The sequence below is a fragment of the Triticum aestivum genome, chromosome 3A (genome assembly GCF_018294505.1).
Source record: "Triticum aestivum cultivar Chinese Spring chromosome 3A, IWGSC CS RefSeq v2.1, whole genome shotgun sequence".
NCBI lineage: Eukaryota > Viridiplantae > Streptophyta > Magnoliopsida > Poales > Poaceae > Triticum > Triticum aestivum.
Genome location: NC_057800.1, coordinates 373374268 through 373392818, shown reverse-complemented (window position 1 = coordinate 373392818; position 18551 = coordinate 373374268).

Here is an 18551-nt window from a genome sequence, read left to right as displayed (position 1 = left end):
CTACAAAATCATATAGTATGGCTATGCTCCATCTTCACCACACAAAATATTTAAATCATGCACAACCCCGATGACAAGCCAAGAAATTGTTTCATACTCTAACTTTTTCAAAACTTTTTCAATCTTCACGCAATACATGAGCGCGAGCCATGTATATAACACTATAGGTGGAATAGAATGGTGGTTGTGGAGAAGAAAAAAAGGAGGGGAAGATAGTCTCACATCAACTAGGCATATCAATGGGCTATGGAGATGCCCATCAATAGATATCAATGTGAGTGAGTAGGGATTGCCATGCAACGGATGCACTAGAGCTATAAATGTATGAAAGCTCAACAAAAGAAACTAGTGGGTGTGCATCCAACTTGCTTGCTCACAAAGACTTAGGGCAATTTGAGGAAGCCCATCATTGGAATATACAAGCCAAGTTCTATAATGTAAAATTCCCACTAGTATATGAAAGTGACAACATATGAGACTCTCTATATGAAGAACATGGTGCTACTTTGAAGCACAAGTGTGGAAAAAGGATAGTAGCATTGCCCCTTTTTATTTATTTTCTTTTTTGGGCCTTCTTTTTTTCTTTGGCCTTTCGTTTTTTCTTTGGGACAATGCTCTATTAAATGATAATCATCACACTTCTATTTATTTACAAATCATTGATTACAACTCGATACTAAAACAAAGTATGACTCTATATGGATGCCTCTGGCGGTGTACCGGGATATGCAATGAATCAAGAGTGACAAGTATGAAAAAAATTATGAACGGTGGCTTTGCCAGAAATACTATGTCAACTACATGATCATGCTAAGCAATATGACAATGATGAATGTGTCATGATGAACTAGATGGTGGAAAGTTGCATGGCAATATATCTCGGAATGGCTATGGAAATGCCATAATAGGTAGGTATGGTGGCTGTTTTGAGGAAGGTATATGGTAGGTGTATTATACCGGCGAAAGGTGCGGGGTATTAGAGAGGCTAGCAAAGGTGGAAGGGTGAGAGTGCGTATGATCCATGGACTCAACATTAGTCATAAAGAACTCATATACTTATTGCAAAAATCTAGAAGTTATCAAAGAAAAGTACTACGCGCATGCTCCTAGGGGGATAGATTGGTAGGAAAAGACCATCGCTCATCCCCGACCGCCACTCATAAGGAAGACAATCAATAAATAAATCATGCTCTGACTTCATCACATAACGGTTCACCATACGTGCATGCTACGGGAATCACAAACTTCGACACAAGTATTCTTTAAATTCACAAATACTCAACTAGCATGACTTTAATATTATCACCTCCATATCTCAAAACAATTATCATGCTTCAATCTTTTCTTAGTATTCAACACACTCAAAAGAAAGTTTCACAAATCTTGAATACCAAGCATATTATTATTAAGCAAATTACCATGCTATTAAGACTCTCAAAATAATTTAAGTGAAGCATGAGAGATCAATAGTTTCTTTAAAACAAATCCACCACCATGCTCTAAAAGATATAAGTGAAGCACATAGAGCAAAATTATAACGCTCAAAAGATATAAGTGAAGCATATAGAGCAAAACTACTTAGCTCAAAAGATATAAGTGAAGTATATAGAGTATTCTATCAAATTTTAATTCATGTATGGCTCTCTCAAAAGGTGTGTACAGCAAGGATGATTTTGGCATACTAACAAACAAAGACACAAATAATACAAGACGCTCCAAGCAAAACACATATCATGTTGGTGAATAAAAATATAGCTCCAAGTAAATTACCGATGGAAGTGGACGAAAAGAGGGGATGCCTTCCGGGGCATCCCCAAGCTTTGACTTTTTGGTGTCCTTGGATTATCTTGGGGGTGCCATGGGCATCCCCAAGATTAGTCTCTTGCCACTCCTTGTTCCATAATCCATCAAATCCTTACCCAAAACTTTAAAACTTCACAACACAAAACTCAAAATAGAAAACTCGTGAGCTCCGTTAGCGAAAGAAAACAAAAGACCACTTCAAGGTACTGTAATAAACTCATTATTTATTTATATTTGTGTTAAACCTACTGTATTCCAACTTCTCTATGGATTATAAACTATTTTACTAGCCATAGATTCATCAAAATAAGCAAACAACACACGAAAAAACAGAATCTGTCAAAAACAGAGCAGTCTGTAGTAATCTGTAGCTAGCGCAAGATCTGGAACCCCAGAAATTCTAAAATAAATTTCTGGACGTGAGGAATTTATCTATTAATCATCTGCAAAAATAATTAACTAAATATCACTCTTCAAATAAAAATTACAGCAGTTCTCGTGAGCGCTAAAGTTTCTGTTTTTTACAGCTAGTTCAACAAGACTTTCTCCAAGTCTTCCCAACGGTTCTACTTGGCACAAACACTAATTAAACACAAAAAACATAACCAAAACAGAGGCTATATAATTTATTTATTACTAAACAGGAGCAAAAAGCAAGGAATAAAAATAAATTGGGTTGCCTCCCAACAAGCGCTATCGTTTAACGCCCCTAGCTAGGCATAAAAGCGAGGATATATCTAGGTATTGCCATAGTAATAAGATAGATTGGTGAAACTCATTTCATATTCTCTACGTTCGGCAGCAAGTTTTCTTTGAGGCAAGCAAAAGTAATCAAAAGGACTAAATTTAACGGGACAAAAGTCCCCAAGATCAACCTTGGGAGGTATAGGTTCCTCCTTTGGTCCTTCATAATGCACAACCAATTCATCAATATAAGCATTCCTTTGACAGAACTTTGTAAGCCTATATTCAAGAGAATATCCTAGCTCATTATTTCGAATAGCCAAATCATCATTAATTTCAGAAATTTTATCAACTAAAACATTGGTAGGAACCCTTCTTCTAACATTTTCATTGAAAGCAACATAATCTAGAGATTGAAAACGCATTATTTCTTCTTGATCAAAGAGGATAGCCTCTATGGGAGGACAGCAAGCGTCCACCCTATAATGCGCAAAGATTTCTTTGGCTTCTCTTATTATGAATCTAAACTCATGAGCCAAAATGATAGTAGCGGCACGCTTAATAGAAGAATGCTCAATATTAGAAAATTCCAGAAAAATCCTTTGTATGGAAGGATGCATGTGCATGAATTGTCTTTCAAGTTCAACTACAAGCATGGCAATAGCGTCCGCAAGACTACTAGTTCTGTGAAGGATAGAACTACCCATAGAAGGTAAAGCACCGGCACAAGTAAATAAGTCTTGAATAACTCCTTTTCCAATACTATTACCACTACCAACATGGATTTTTTTGTATGAAAGATGGTAGGTTCTTTAGCAGGAGCATCCGAATTTTCCATGATATTGTTATCGCTCATATTGGCGATAACTTCCCCAATTTCAGACATAACGACAAGCAAGCAGACTAGCACACGAGCAAACAAAAGAGGCAAACAGAGAGGGAGGATAGAGAGAGAGGGCGAATAAAACGGCAAGGGTGAATTGGGGGAGAGGAAAACGAGAGGCAAATGGCAAATAATGTAATGCGAGAGATAAGGATTGTGATGGGTACTTGGTATGTTGACTTTTTGCGTAGACTCCCCGGCAACGGCGCCAGAAATCCTTCTTGCTATGTCTTGAGCTTGCGTTGGTTTTCCCCGAAGAGGAAAGGATGATGCAGCAGAATAGCGTAAGTATTTCCCTCAGTTTTTGAGAACCAAGGTATCAATCCAGTAGGAGGCCACGCTCAAGTCCCTCGTACCTGCACAAAACGATAGCTACTCGCAACCAACGCGATTAGGGGTTGTCAATCCCTTCACAGTCACTTACGAGAGTGAGATCTGATAGATATAATATTTTTGGTATTTTTGATATAAAGATGCATAGTAAAAGTAAAGGCAAAGTAAAAAGCAAAGCAAGATTAAAGTGATGGAGATTTATATGATGAGAATAGACCCGGGGGCCATAAGTTTCACTAGTGGCTTCTCTCAAGAGCATACGTATTCTACGGTGGGTGAACAAATTACTGTTGAGCAATTGACAGAATTGAGCATAGTTATGAGAATATCTAGGCATGATCATGTATATAGGCATCACGCCCGTGACAAGTAGACCGAAACGATTCTGCATCTACTACTATTACTCCACTCATCGACCGCTATCCAACATGCATATAGAGTATTAAGTTAAAAACAGAGTAACGCCTTAAGCAAGATGACATGATGTAGAGACATAAATTCATGCAATATGAAATAAACCCCATCTTGTTATCCTCGATGGCAACGATGCAATACGTGCCTTGCTGCCCCTTCTGTCACTGGGAAAGGACACCGCAAGATCGAACCCAAAGCTAAGCACTTCTCCCATGGCAAGAACTACCAATCTAGTTGGCCAAACCAAACGGATAATTCGAAGAGACTTGCAAAGATAACCAATCATACATAAAAGACTTCAGAGAAGATTCAAATATTATTCATAGATAGACTTGATCATAAACCCACAATTCATCGGTCTCAACAAACACACCGCAAAAATAAGATTACATCGAATAGATCTCCACGAGAGAGGGGGAGAACTTTGTATTGAGATTCAAAGAGAGAGAAGAAGCAATCTAGCTACTAACTATGTACCCGAAGGTCTGAGGTAAACTACTCACACTTCATCGGAGGGGCTAGGATGATGTAGAAGCCCTCCGTGATGACGGCCCTCTTCCGGCGGAGCTCCGGAACAGGCCCCAAGATGGGATCTCATGGATACAAAAAGTTGCGGCGGTCGAATTAGGTTTTTGGCTCCTGTTCTGATCGTTTGGGGTATGTAGGTATATATAGGAGGAAGGAGTACGTCGGTGGAGCACCGATGGGCCCACGAGGCAGGGGGCGCGCCCTAGGGGGGTGCCCCCCACCCTCGTGACCTCCTCTTTGATCCCTTGCAGTAGGGTCCAAGTCTCCTGGATCACGTTCGGTGAGAAAATCACGTTCCCGAAGATTTTATTCCGTTTGGACTCCGTTTAATATTATGTTTCTCCGATACACTGAAATAGGCAAAAAACAGCAATTCTGGGCTGGGCCTCCGGTTAATAGGTTAGTCCCAAAAATAATATAAAAGTGGAAAATAAATCCCAATATAGTCCAAAACAGTAGATAATATAGCATGGAGCAATCAAAAATTATAGATACGTTGGAGACGTATCAATGACCATATCCTCGAAATCACTTCTATCTTTGCTTGCTAGTTGTTTGTTCTATTGCTATGCTGCGATACCTACCACTTGCTATATCATGCCTCCCATATTGCCATGTCAAGCCTCTAACCCACCTTTCCTAGCAAACCGTTGTTTGGCTATGTTACCGCTTTGCTTAGCCCTCTTATAGCGTTGTTAGTTGTAGGTGAAGATGAAGTTTGTTCCTTGTTGGAACATGGATTTTGTTGGTATATAACAATATCTCTTATTTAATTAATGCATCTATATACTTGGTAAAGGGTGGAAGGCTCGGCCTTATGCCTGGTGTTTTGTTCCACTCTTGCCGCCCTAATATCCGTCATACCGGTGTTATGTTCCTTGATTTTGCGTTCCTTACACGGTTGGGTGTTATGGGAACCCCTTGACAGTTTGCTTTGAATAAAACTCCTCCAGCAAGGCCCAACCTTGGTTTTACCATTTGCCTCACCACCACCTATTTTTTCCCTTGGGAGTCGCTCTCTCGAGGGTCATCTTTATTTTAAGCCCCCCCGGGCCAGTGCTTGTCTAAGTGTTGGTCCGAACTAGAGTCCTTTGCAGCGCCACCTCAGAGAAACTTGAGGGTTTGTTTTAGTTGTACGGAGCGCTCATCCGATGTTGCCCTAAGAACGAGATATCTGCAGCTCCTATCGGGATGTCGGCGCATCGGGCGGTCTTGCTGCTCTTGTTTTACCATTGTCGAAATGTCTTGTAACCGAGATTCCAAGGCTGATCGGGTCTTCCTGGGAGAAGGAATATCCTTCGTTGACCGCGATCTTGTGATGGGCTAAGTTGGGACACCCCTGCAGGGTTTGAACTTTCGAAAGTCATGCCCGCGGTTATGAGAAGATGGGAATTTGTTAATGTCCGATTGTAGAGAACTTGACACTTGACTTAACTAAAATACATCAACCGCGTGTGTAGCCGTGATGGTCTCTTTCCGACGGAGTCCGGGAAGTGAACACGGTTCTTGTGTTATGCTTGAACGTAAGTAGTTTCAGGATCACTTCTTGATCACTTCTAGCTTCACGACCGTTGCGTTTCTTCTTTTCTCGCTCTTATTTGCGTATGTTAGCTACCATATATGCTAGTGCTTGCTGCAACTCCACCTCACTTCCGTTTCCTACCCATAAGCTTAAATAGTCTTGATCTCGCTGGTGTGAGATTTCTGAGTGCCCGTGACTCACAGATTACTTTCAAAACCAGATGCAGGTGCCGATGATGCCAGTACAGGGGACGCGATCGAACTCAAGTGGGAGTTCGACGAGGATTTAGGACGTTACTATGTTTCCTTTCCAGACGATCAGTAGTGGAGCCCACTTGGTGCGATCGGGGATCTTATGCATTTGGGGTTGTCTTTATTTTGGTTCCGTAGTCGGACCTTGATTGTATTCTGGATGATGTAATGCTATATTTATGTATTGTGTGAAGTGGCGATTGTAAGCCAACTCTTTATCTCTTTCTTATTCAGTACATGGGATGTGTAAAGATTACCCCTCTTGAGACATGCCTACAATGCGGTTATGCCTCTAAGTAGTGCTCTGACACGTGGGATATATAGCCGCATCGTGGGTGTTACACCCCCTCCACCACAATCCACCTCGATCATATCTTAGCGGTGCTTAGGAGAAGCCCTGCGTCGGTAGGAACATCATCACCGTCATCATGTCGTCGTGCTGACGAAACTCTCCCGTGAAGCTCTGCTGGATCGGAGTTCGTGGGACGTCATCAAGCTGAACGTGTGCTGAACTCGGAGGTGCCGTGTGTTCGGTACTTGGATCGGTCGGATCGTGAAGACGTTCGACTACATCAACCGTGTTCTCATAATGCTTCCGCTTACGGTCTACGAGGGTACGTGGATGATACTCTTCCCTCTCGTTTGCTATGCATCACCATGATCTTGCGTGTGTGTAGGATTTTTTTTGAAATTACTATGTTCCCCAACAGTGGCATCCGAGCCAGGTTTATGCATAGATGTTTTATGCACGAGTAGAACACAAGTGAGTTGTGGGTGATACAAGTCATACTGCTTACCAGCATGTGATACTTTAGTTCGGCGGTATTGTTGGATGAAGCGGCCCGGACCGACATTACGCGCATGCTTACGCGAGACTGGTTCTACCAACGTGCTTTGCACACAAGTGGCTGGCGGGTGTCAGTTTCTCCAACTTTAGTTGAACCGAGTGTGACTACGCCCGGTCCTTGTTGAAGGTTCAAACATCACTAACTTGACGAAATATCGTTGTGGTTTTGATGCGTAGGTAAGAAAGGTTCTTGCTCAGCCCGTAGCAGCCACGTAAAACATGCAACGACAAAGTAGAGGACGTCTAACTTGTTTTTGCAGGGCATGATGTGATGTGATATTGTCAGGACATGATGCTAAATTTTATTGTATGAGATGATCATGTTTTGTAACACAGTTATCGACAACTGGCAGGAGCCATATGATTGTCGCTTTATTGTATGAAATTCAATCGCCATGTAATTGCTTTACTTTATCAATGAACGATAGCGATAGTCGTGGAGGCAATTTTTGGCATGACGACAACGATGCTTCGATGGAGATCAAGGTGTCAAGTCGGTGACGATGGTGATCATGAAGGTGCTTTGAAGATGGACATCATAGGCACAAGATGATAATGGCCATATCATATCACTTATATTGATTGCATGTGATGTTTATCCTTTATGCATCTTATTCTGCTTGATTGACGGTAGCATTATAAGATGATCTCTCACTAAATTTCAAGGTATAAGTGTTCTCCCTGAGTATGCACCGTTGCCAAAGTTCGTCGTGTCGAGACACCACGTGATGATCGGGTGTGATAAGCTCTATGTTCACATACAATGGGTGCAAGCTAGTTTTGCACACGCAGAACTCAGATTAAACTTGACGAGCCTAGCATATGCATATATGGCCTCGGAACACTGAGACCGAAAGGTCGAGCGTGAATCAAATAGTAGATGTGACCAACATAGTGATGTTCACCATTGAAAACTACTTCATTTCACGTGATGATCGGTCATGGTTTAGTTGATATGGATCACATGAGCACTTATGTGACGCCCCCGATTCAATCGTACACTAATCATACACGCAAACGTGTACGATCAAGATCAGGGACTCACGAGAAGATATCACAACATAACTCTACAAATAAAATAAGTCATACAAGCATCATATTACAAGCCAGGGGCCTCGAAGGCTCGAATACAAGAGCTCGATCATAGACGAGTCAGCGGAAGCAACAATATCTGGGTACAGACATAAGTTAAACAAGTTGCCATAAGATGACTAGCACAAACTGGGATACAGATCGAAAGAGGCGCATGCCTTCTGCCTGGGATCCTCCTAAACTACTCTTGGTCGTCGTCAGCGGGCTGCACGTAGTAGTAGGCACCTCCCGAGTAGTAGTAGTCGTCGTCGACGGTGGCGTCTGGCTCCTGGGCTCCAACGTCTGGTCGCAGCAATCGGGTATAGGAAATGGAAAAAAGGGGGAGCAAAGCAACCGTGAGTACTCATCCAATGTACTCGCAAGCAAGGAGCTACACTACATATGTATGCATTGGTATCAAATGGAATAAGGGTATTATATGTGGACTGAACTGCAGAATGCCGGAATAAGAGGGGGATAGCTAGTCCTAGCGAAGACTACGCTTCTGGTAACCTCCATCTTGCAGCAGGAGAAGAGAGTAGATGGTAAGTTCATCAAGTAGCATCGTGTAGCATAATCCTAACCGATGATCCTCCTCTCGTCGCCCTGTGAGAGAGCGATCACCGGTTGTAACTGGCACTTGGAAGGGTGTGTTTTATTAAGTATCCGGTTCTAGTTGTCATAAGGTCAAGGTACAACTCCAAGTCGTTCTGTTACCAAAGATCACGGCTATTCAAATAGATTAACTTCCCTGCAGGGGTGCACCACATTTCCCAACACGCTCGATCCCCTTTGTCCGGACACACTTTTCTGGGTCATGCCCGGCCTCGGAAGATCAACACGTCGCAACCCTACCTAGGCACAACAGAGAGGTCAGCACATCGGTCTAAATCCTATGGCGCAGGGGTCTGGGCCCATCGCCCATTGCGCACCTGCATGTTGCAAGGGCGGCCAGAAGCAGACCTAGCCTAGCAAGCGTTCCAGTCCAATCCGACGCGCGCCGCTCAGTCGCTGACGTCACGAAGGCTTCGGCTGATACCACGACGTCGAGTGCCCATAACTGTCCCCGCGTAGATGGTTAGTGCGTATAGGCTAGTGGCCAAACTCAGATCAAATACCAAGATCTCGTTAAATGTGTTATCTTGAAATAACCGCGAACGCCGACCAGGGCCAGGCCCACCTCTCTCCTACGTGGTCTCAACCTGCCCTGTCGCTTCGCCACAAAGATCCACACAGAGGGCCGTTGGGACAAAGGTCCTTTCAGCCCCCAATCCGTGAATCACTCGCGGGTGCTCCACGAGCCGACCCGACTTTAGTCACCACATGTATCATGTATAAAGTATATAGTATATACCCGTGATCACCTCTCGAGTGATCACGGTCCGATAGTATAGCATGGCAGACAGACAAAAATGTAGGGCCACTGATGAAATACTAGCATCCTATACTAAGCATTTAGGATTGCAGGTAAAGGTAACAACAGTAGTAGCAAAGACAGGCTATGCATCAGGATAGGATTAACGGAAAGCAGTAACATGCTTCACTACTCTAATGCAAGCAGTATAGAGAAGAGTAGGCGATATCTGGTGATCAAGGAGGGGCTTGCCTGGTTGCTCTGGCAAGGAGGGGGCGTCAACACCGTAGTCGACAACAGGGGTATCGGCAACGGTCTTGGGGTCTATCGGAAAGAGGTAACGGAGAGGAACACAATAAATAACAGTGCAATCAAAGCATCACAAGGCATAACATGACAATACGCGGTGCTAGAGGTGACCTAACGCAGTACTAGGTGATTACGGCAAAGAGGGAAAACATCCAGGAAAGTATTCCCGATGTTTCGCGTTTTCAGGCAGATGAACCGGAGGGGAAAAGTTGCGTGTTCGCTATGCTCTGGATGTGTGACGGCCGAACGGACTGCGTATTCGGATTCGTCTTGTCGTTCTGAGCATCTTTCATGTACAAAGTATTTTGATCTGAGCTACATATTATTTTATATTAATTTTCAAACTTTCTTAGATTTATTTGAATTATTTAATTCGAAAATTTAAATAGAAAAGCTTTTGTCACCCTGTGCTTTGCCATACAACAGTGGGGTTGATCCAATCAATTTGACTAGTCAACAGAGGATTGGTGGCCCACATGTAATAGGAACATTGGTTGTGAGTTGAGGCGAACCAAAACGACGGCTACGACTACTTACCGCGGCAGTGACAGTCGGTATTCACCGGAATCGAAGCTAGGGGATGCAGGGAAGAGAGGAAGGAGGTCATATAGGACCGAGGCCTCACTGCGAAGCTCGAGGAGGTCTCGTGGAGGCCGGGGATGCATCATCGGTGGCGGATCGAACGGCGGATGGTGGCGACACCGAGGTTGAAGATGACCTCGATCCCGTCGGTGCGATGCTCCCCAGCGTCGATTCGGTGTTGTAGACGGCGTAGGCGATGACGTTGATCCCCCGGGACATGGTGGTGCAGCGCGGGGGAGGCGGTGGCCGTGTGAGCGACAACTGCGCGTCCAGGGCGTTTCGGGCATGAAAAAAAACAGGGGGGCGAGCATGGGAGGGGAAGAAACGGGCCTAGGGTTCGGGAAGGACTGGCGTGCTCATATAGGCGGTAGTGGGGGCGCCAATGGCCGGCACGTGGCCATGGCCGGCGGGATGGCCGCCACGGCTCCCGTGCCTCCTGTAGCAGGAGGTGGAAGGAGAGGTGGAGGTGGGCTGGGCCTTTCCCAGTCCACCCGGGCCTTCCCCCATCTCTGTTTCCTCTTTCCTCTTCTTTTCTTTCTTCCTTTCTCTTTTTTTTATTCTTTTCTGTTTCATTTGTTTCATCTCTGTTTTGCATTAATTTGAGCTACTAAATGAATTTAGTTGTAGGTGCAACTTTGCACATAATTACTAGGTAGGATCTTGAAGCAGCATACAAGGTTTCAATTCATTTGGAAAAGTTTCGCCATTTATTTAAATTATAAAGGATAAATTAAATACTACTGGTCCAAGTTTAGATAGGTTAATGGCATTTTAGATACTCAAATAATATTGGTTCTTATACGATAATTACTTTGTGAATATATTCAACCCAACGAACATTGTTTTTGAAAGTTTGAAGAGATGATAAATTGACTTGCATTTTAAATTCGAATTTGACTTGAGTTTTAACCAAGTGGCAATTGGCTTAGGAAAAGGGTGATGACATGGCATCACTACGAGAGGGTTACTGTAGCTTAATTACCCGGGTGTCACAATTCTCCTCCACTACAAGAAATCTCGTCCCGAGATTTAAGAGATGGAGTAAGTGGGAAAGATTTGGTTACAAAATTCTAACGGATCTTCTCGTTCTTGTTGCTCATCTCGGAGAGATCGACCCATTACATTGATGTCTTCATTTCTCTGCTTCAGGTCATCATGATGAAGTCGGCATCCTTTCTTCAGGAACTCCATCGTATTTACGAAAGAATAACGTGTAGGTATTCCGAAAGAACTTACCTCTGCAAGGTTGACTATTTGGTCGATAACATCGGGGAAGGTGGCCGAAAGTAACTCTTGAATTAAAACTTAAGAAAATATCAAGAGCAAGGTAAGAAGGTGCAATAAGAAGTTTCAAGCGGATATGCAATCATTTGTTGCCTGAAACAGAGTGTGAAAGGGGGTTCAGAGCAATGGGCATAAGTATTGTTTCAGATATCAGAATTGGTGATCTCTCGAAAGGTGGCTCGTGAATTACATACAAAGTCGCGCTTGAGTAATAACTTTGGAAACAGGGGGTACAGGAGAGTCAGGTTTCGATCCTGTGGAACTGTGGGTTATGGGCCCACCATGTGGGTTAAAAGTAGAAAGGGCAGTGACGTCTTGCACGATCATGTAAGTAAGGCTTCATGATAGCCACGCATGTCAGAGAAGAGACTGTCAGTTATGTTGGCAACAATGTTGGTACCAAGGGCGAGGGACGAAGAGAACCATTTTCCTGCTCGTTGAAACGAGGCGGACCTACAGGCAAAGTTCTCGTCCATCGATGGTTACCGGAATGTCATCAACAATAGTAACAGGGTCTTGCTGATAGAATTGTACACCAAGGAGTTTACCTAAGCAGGAGAATATTACTTCTTAGATCATATAGAACACCAGGAAGGTCAAACAATCCAATGAAAAGGGGAATGTGATCATTAGGTTAAACAGAACAATGGAAAGTAAAAATGTGTTTAAACACATATTTCAGGGGTATAACCTTTCCCAGGGACAAGCAGAGCATGATATCCATGACAGGATATAATGTAGAAAACTCTTTAGGTAGAGAGAGAGAGAAATTTCATGATATTACCCATACAACGGTGTTTGGATAATTGAGTCAGAAACATTTAGCATTGGGCTCCAAAGGTTCTTGTTGGAAATCGGAGTACCACAGACATACTTCGAGATAGCATTGACATGGTCTTCATGCAAAGGTCAAACTTTGGATACACCAAGGATTTAACAGGAACAACTTATAGAATAAGTCTTCAATTTCATCATGGAAGAAGGGTTTAACCTTTCCAAAAGGAAATTATAACAATCGATCCTCTCACCAGGTGTGCTAGGCATGACATCACCTTATCGGGTCAAAAACTAATGTTATAACTCTTGGGGATATGTTCCAACCATCATATATGACTGAGATTCAGATCTGATTGGTGTCAGGATACCTCAGACTCATGATGCCTGAGAAGAAAAAGGTGCAACACAAATTGACGAGACGGTGTTGTAAGATTCTCGTAAATGAACTATGGAAGCAAGTTCCGAATCATGAGTTCAGTATTAAATCAAGGGGAGAATAAGGAGGTGGCTGATGAACTCAGCGACAATTCATCGAGATTTCCAAAAGATGGATTTCCACAATTATGTGAACAAGGAGATAGCTTTTGTGAGATCAAACGATATAATGAGGTATGCTCGAGGAAAACATACACGATTAAACATTGGTTGACGGTGCACCCGAAATACGGACTTAGGTAGCATAAACAATGTTAGAATGCGATTCGATAACCAATGGTCTAAGAATGAACTGTTGACCATTAACTTCAAAGCAATATGGTTGCTAGAAGTTTTAAAATTACTAGTACATCTGTCAGTATTCCTGTTAGGAACAACACGGGGACCAAGAAAAGAATGGTGATGGTGAAGTATCACTGATATCAAGAATTCTCAAGAGGTGGTGAAATTCTCATAACATCCTTGACAAAAAGGCAGTAATACTTCAAGGTAGATCATAATACGAGCTGGATAGCAAGTTGCATCCATAACATGAACAAGTTTGTGATGAAAGGAAGGTAAGGATGTTGTTGATAGTAAGTCAAATTACCAAGGAACGAGGATGGCACTTATCATCAAGAATTCCAATGATATCCTGGAAGGAGTCAAAATGTTGATGATGATCATGACAATTTGTTGTCAAGAGGATCCACGAAGAAGCAATTGAACAGCGACTGCATCAAGCAAAAGGACTGATGCTTCAAAAGATTATTGGAGCCACAGATATGACACAAACTCGAAATCAAGCTTGCTGTTCAAGGCGGAATGATATGACGAGGAAGATCGACGTAAGGTTAGCTCATCGTCAAATATTGTGCTCCAAGAAGAAGCACCAGGTAGCACAGTTAAAATTTAGCACAATAATGATATAGCCAATCAGGCTAGGAATGACTGGAAGGATTATTAAACTCGTAGACAACAAAATTATTTAGAGTTATTGAATCGGAGTGCGGAATCGATTCAATTATCAGTGTTCTCGAGTGACTGATAACTCAGAACCCGAAGGAAATCTAAAAATGGTGAAAAGCGATACAAGATGAAGACTCATAGGAAGCAACACAGTTCTTTGATATTCTCGAGATACCAAAGTGTAATACTCGACGGCAGATCAAAGTACAGGTTGGACAGGTGCAATGATCTGCAGAAGACAAGTACTTAAACCTGCCCGAGAAATGGAATCAAGGAGAAAAATATGATCGGAACCACGATTGCCAAGGCTCAATACACAGATACCAAATGATATTATATCAATGGAATAGTTATTATTACAAGAAGCTTCCACGATAGGATATACATCGTGTCCATGGGCATGAACACAAATTTCAAGGTCGACTCCCACTTCTTCAATGTATAACCTTCCATTCACCTCTTGCTTTACGAAAATGTCATTAGTTGTCGAAAGTTTTACCTGGTGCAATACCAGATAAGTATGACCCATGAAATCTTTCGGGTTCACATAGATTAAGGAAGGCATAGGTTCAACCCATCGGGGCATCATAGAAACATATACCACGAACTTCAGGAGTAAATAATACAAGCTCAGGAGCAGAGCATGGTTGACAAAAGCAGGGGATACAATTTACCAAAGGTATTATGTATCCGAAGAAAATCTCACAATGTTTAATGAATATGAAGGATGGTGTCGAACAAAATCCAACAAAGGATCTAGTGGTCCTCAAGGGATCTGATGTGAGCATCGATACTCAACCAGAGGAAGAAGGAATGCAAGGAGATTAGTTTATAGAAACAACTGACTAACTCAAAGTTCAAATGCAAAGGAATTATCAATTCCAAGACAAGGGATCAGAAGCAATGCTCTGATTAGGGATGGATAAGTTGAATAGACTTAGGGGTACAATCGATGGCAAAATTTGATTGGTCGAGATCCAGCTCATGTCTAGAATGACGTCTGAATCGGAAGGATAAATTCCAGGGAACAACTGATGATTGTGTGCATTCACACACATGTTGAATCAAGAGACTCAAAATGATAATGACAAGGGATGTCAATAAGATCACGAGACTTATGAGATTAACTATAATGCAAGCAAGCAAGAATTTCAAGAGCAATAGGTTGCTCGAGATTTTCGAAAGATCGAATGGTATTTCGAAGACCATTGTGAAATACATGAATCAACTGGGAATGAACGGATACTCGATAAGTGCGAGAAATTATTCATAGGGGTATTCAGGTGGCAAAGAACCGCAGGGCAGTAGGCACAAAGTATTCTCGAAACAATACAGAGAATTTAAGGGGTATCTTGTAATAACAAGATCAACTGGGAATAAAAGTAAGGACGGTAGGTGTATGTATTTATCCATAGGGATATTTCGGTGGTAGGGAACTGCAAAAGCGACGGGCACAAAGTCTCAAGAGAACATCGAAGAGTATCTTCGGAATCTTCTGGTGCACCAAGCAATCACCTTGAGTGAGGGGCTCTCCGGGAGGAAGTAATTACGAGAACCTAGAGTCAGAGTTAGTAAAATCATTTAACCCGAATAGAAGAGAGATCAGAGTCCCAGAGTATAGATGAGGAATAAAAGATTCTAATACCACCCAATGACGATGTGGGCCCATGGGCCGCACAGCCATGTTAGTAAAACAATTTTCATCGACTAGATTCAACTTCGGCCAAGGAGTGTGGAAGAGGGATTCCTACAGGCAGTCGGCTCTAATACCAACTTGTGGCAATGGCAGCAACGGTTAAACAGCAACAGCAGGCGGGAGAAGCGGCAGCAGCTGCCGGTGGGAGCATCGCGGTTAGCGACGGCAGCGGGCGCACGCGTTCGAGGGGAGTAGGGCGCGACAGCAGCGGCGGGTGCCGGAGTGAGCTACATGCGGCTAAACGGAGCAGCGCGAGCTCCTATAGAACCAATGTGATGCGCTGCATCCAAGCACACCACGGGTGTGAGTTGAGGCGAACCAAAATGACGGCTACGACTACTTGCCGCGGCGGTGATGGTCGGTGTTCACTGGAATCGAAAGCTAGGGGATGCAGGGAAGATAGGAAGGAGGACATATAGGACCGGGACCTCACTGCGAAGCTCGAGGAGGTCTCGTGAAGGCCGGGGATGCATCATCGGTGGCGGATCGAACGGCGGACGGTGGCGACACCGAGGTTGAAGATGACCTCTATCCCGTTGATGCGAGGCTCCCCGGCGTCGATTCGGTGTTGTAGATGGCGTAGGCGATGACGTTGATCCCCCGGGACACGGTGGTGCAGCGCGGGGGAGGCGGTGGCTGTGTGAGCGACAACGGCGCGTCCAGGGCGTTTCGGGCATGAAAAAAACAGGGGGGCGAGCATGGGAGGGGAAGAAACGGGCCTAGGGTTCGGGAAGGAGTGGCGTGCTCATATAGGCGGTAGTGGGGGCGCCGATGGCCGACACGTGGCCATGGCCGGCGGGATGGCCGCCACGGCTCCCGTGCCTCCTGTAGCAGGAGGTGGAAGGAGAGGTGGAGGTGGGTTGGGCCTTTCCCAGTCCACCCGGGCCTTCCCCCATCTCTCTTTCCTCTTTCCTCTTCTTTTCTTTCTTCCTTTCTCTTTTTTATTCCTTTCTGTTTCATTTGTTTCATCTCTGTTTTGCATTAATTTGAGCTACTAAATTAATTTAGTTATAGGTGCAACTTTGCACATAATTACTAAGTAGGATCTTGAAGCAGCATACAAGGTTTCAATTCATTTGGAAAAGTTTCGCCATTTATTTAAATTATAAAGGATAAATTAAATAGTAATGGTCCAAGTTTAGATAGGTTAATGGCATTTCAGATACTCAAATAATATTGGTTCTTATACGATAATTACTTTGTGAATATATTCAACCCAATGAACTTTTTTTTTTGAAAATTTGAAGAGATGATAAATTGACTTGCATTTTAAATTCGAATTTGACTTGAGTTTTAACCAAGTGGCAATTGGCTTAGGAAAAGGGTGATGACATGGCATCACTACGAGAGGGTTACTGTAGCTTAATTACCCGGGTGTCACAACTTAGATGATCAGAGGGATGTCTATCTAAGTGAGAGTTCTTAAATATGATCAATTGAACTTTAAATTTATCATGAACTTAGTACCTGATAGTATTTTGCTTGTCTATGTTATTGTAGATAGATGGCCCGTGCTATTGTTCCGTTAAATTTTAATGCGTTCCTTGAGAAAGCAAAGTTGAAAGATGATGGTAGCAATTACATGGACTGGGCTCGTAACTTGAGGATTATCCTCATTGCTACACAGAAGAATTACGTCCTGGAAGGACCGCTAGCTGCCAAACCCGCTGCAGGAGCAACGCCAGATGTTATGAACGTCTGGCAGAGCAAAGCTGATGACTACTCGATAGTTCAGTGTTCCATGCTTTACAGCTTAGAACCGGGACTTCAACGACGTTTTGAATGTCATGGAGCATATGAGATGTTCCAGGAGTTGAAGTTAATATTTCAAGCAAATGCCCGGATTGAGAGATATGAAGTCTCCAATAAGTTCTACAGCTGCAAGATGGAGGAGAATAGTTCTGTCAGTGAACATATACTCAGAATGTCTGGGTACCATAACCACTTGACTCAACTGGGAGTTAATCTTCCTATTGATAGTGTCATTGACAGAGTTCTTCAATCACTGCCACCAAGCTACAAGAGCTTCGTGATGAACTATAATATGCAAGGGATGGATAAGACGATTCTCGAGCTCGTCGCAATGCTAAAAGCTGCGAAGGTAGAAATCAAGAAGGAGCATCAAGTGTTCATGGTCAACAAGACCACCAGTTTCAAGAAAAAGGGTAATGGAAAAAAGAAAGGGAACTTCAAGAAGAACGGCAAACAAGTTGCTGCTTAAGAGAAGAAACCCAAGTCCGGACCTAAGCCTGAGACTGAGTGCTTCTACTGCAAAGGGACTGGTCACTGGAAGCGGAACTGCCCCAAGTATTTAGCGGATAAGAAGGATGGCAAGGTGAACAAAGGTATATGTGATATACATGTTATTGATGTGTACCTTACTAAAGCTCGCAGTAGCACCTGGGTATTTTATACTGGTTCTGTTGCTAATATTTGCAACTCGAAACAGGGACTACGGATTAAGCAGAGAATGACTAAGGACGAGGTGACGATGCGCATGGGAAATGGTTCCAAAGTCGATGTGATCACCGTCGGCACGCTACCTCTACGTCTACCTTCGAGATTAGTTTTAGACCTGAATAATTGTTATTTGGTGCCAGCGTTGAGCATGAACATTATATCTATATCTTGTTTGATGCGGGACGGTTATTCATTTAAATCAGAGAATAATGGTTGTTCTATTTATATGAGTAATATCTTTTATGATCATGCACCCTTAAAGAGTGGTCTATTTTTAATGAATCTCGATAGTAGTGATACACATATTCATAATGTTGAAGCCAAAAGATGCAGAGTTGATAATGATAGTGCAACTTATTTGTGGCACTGC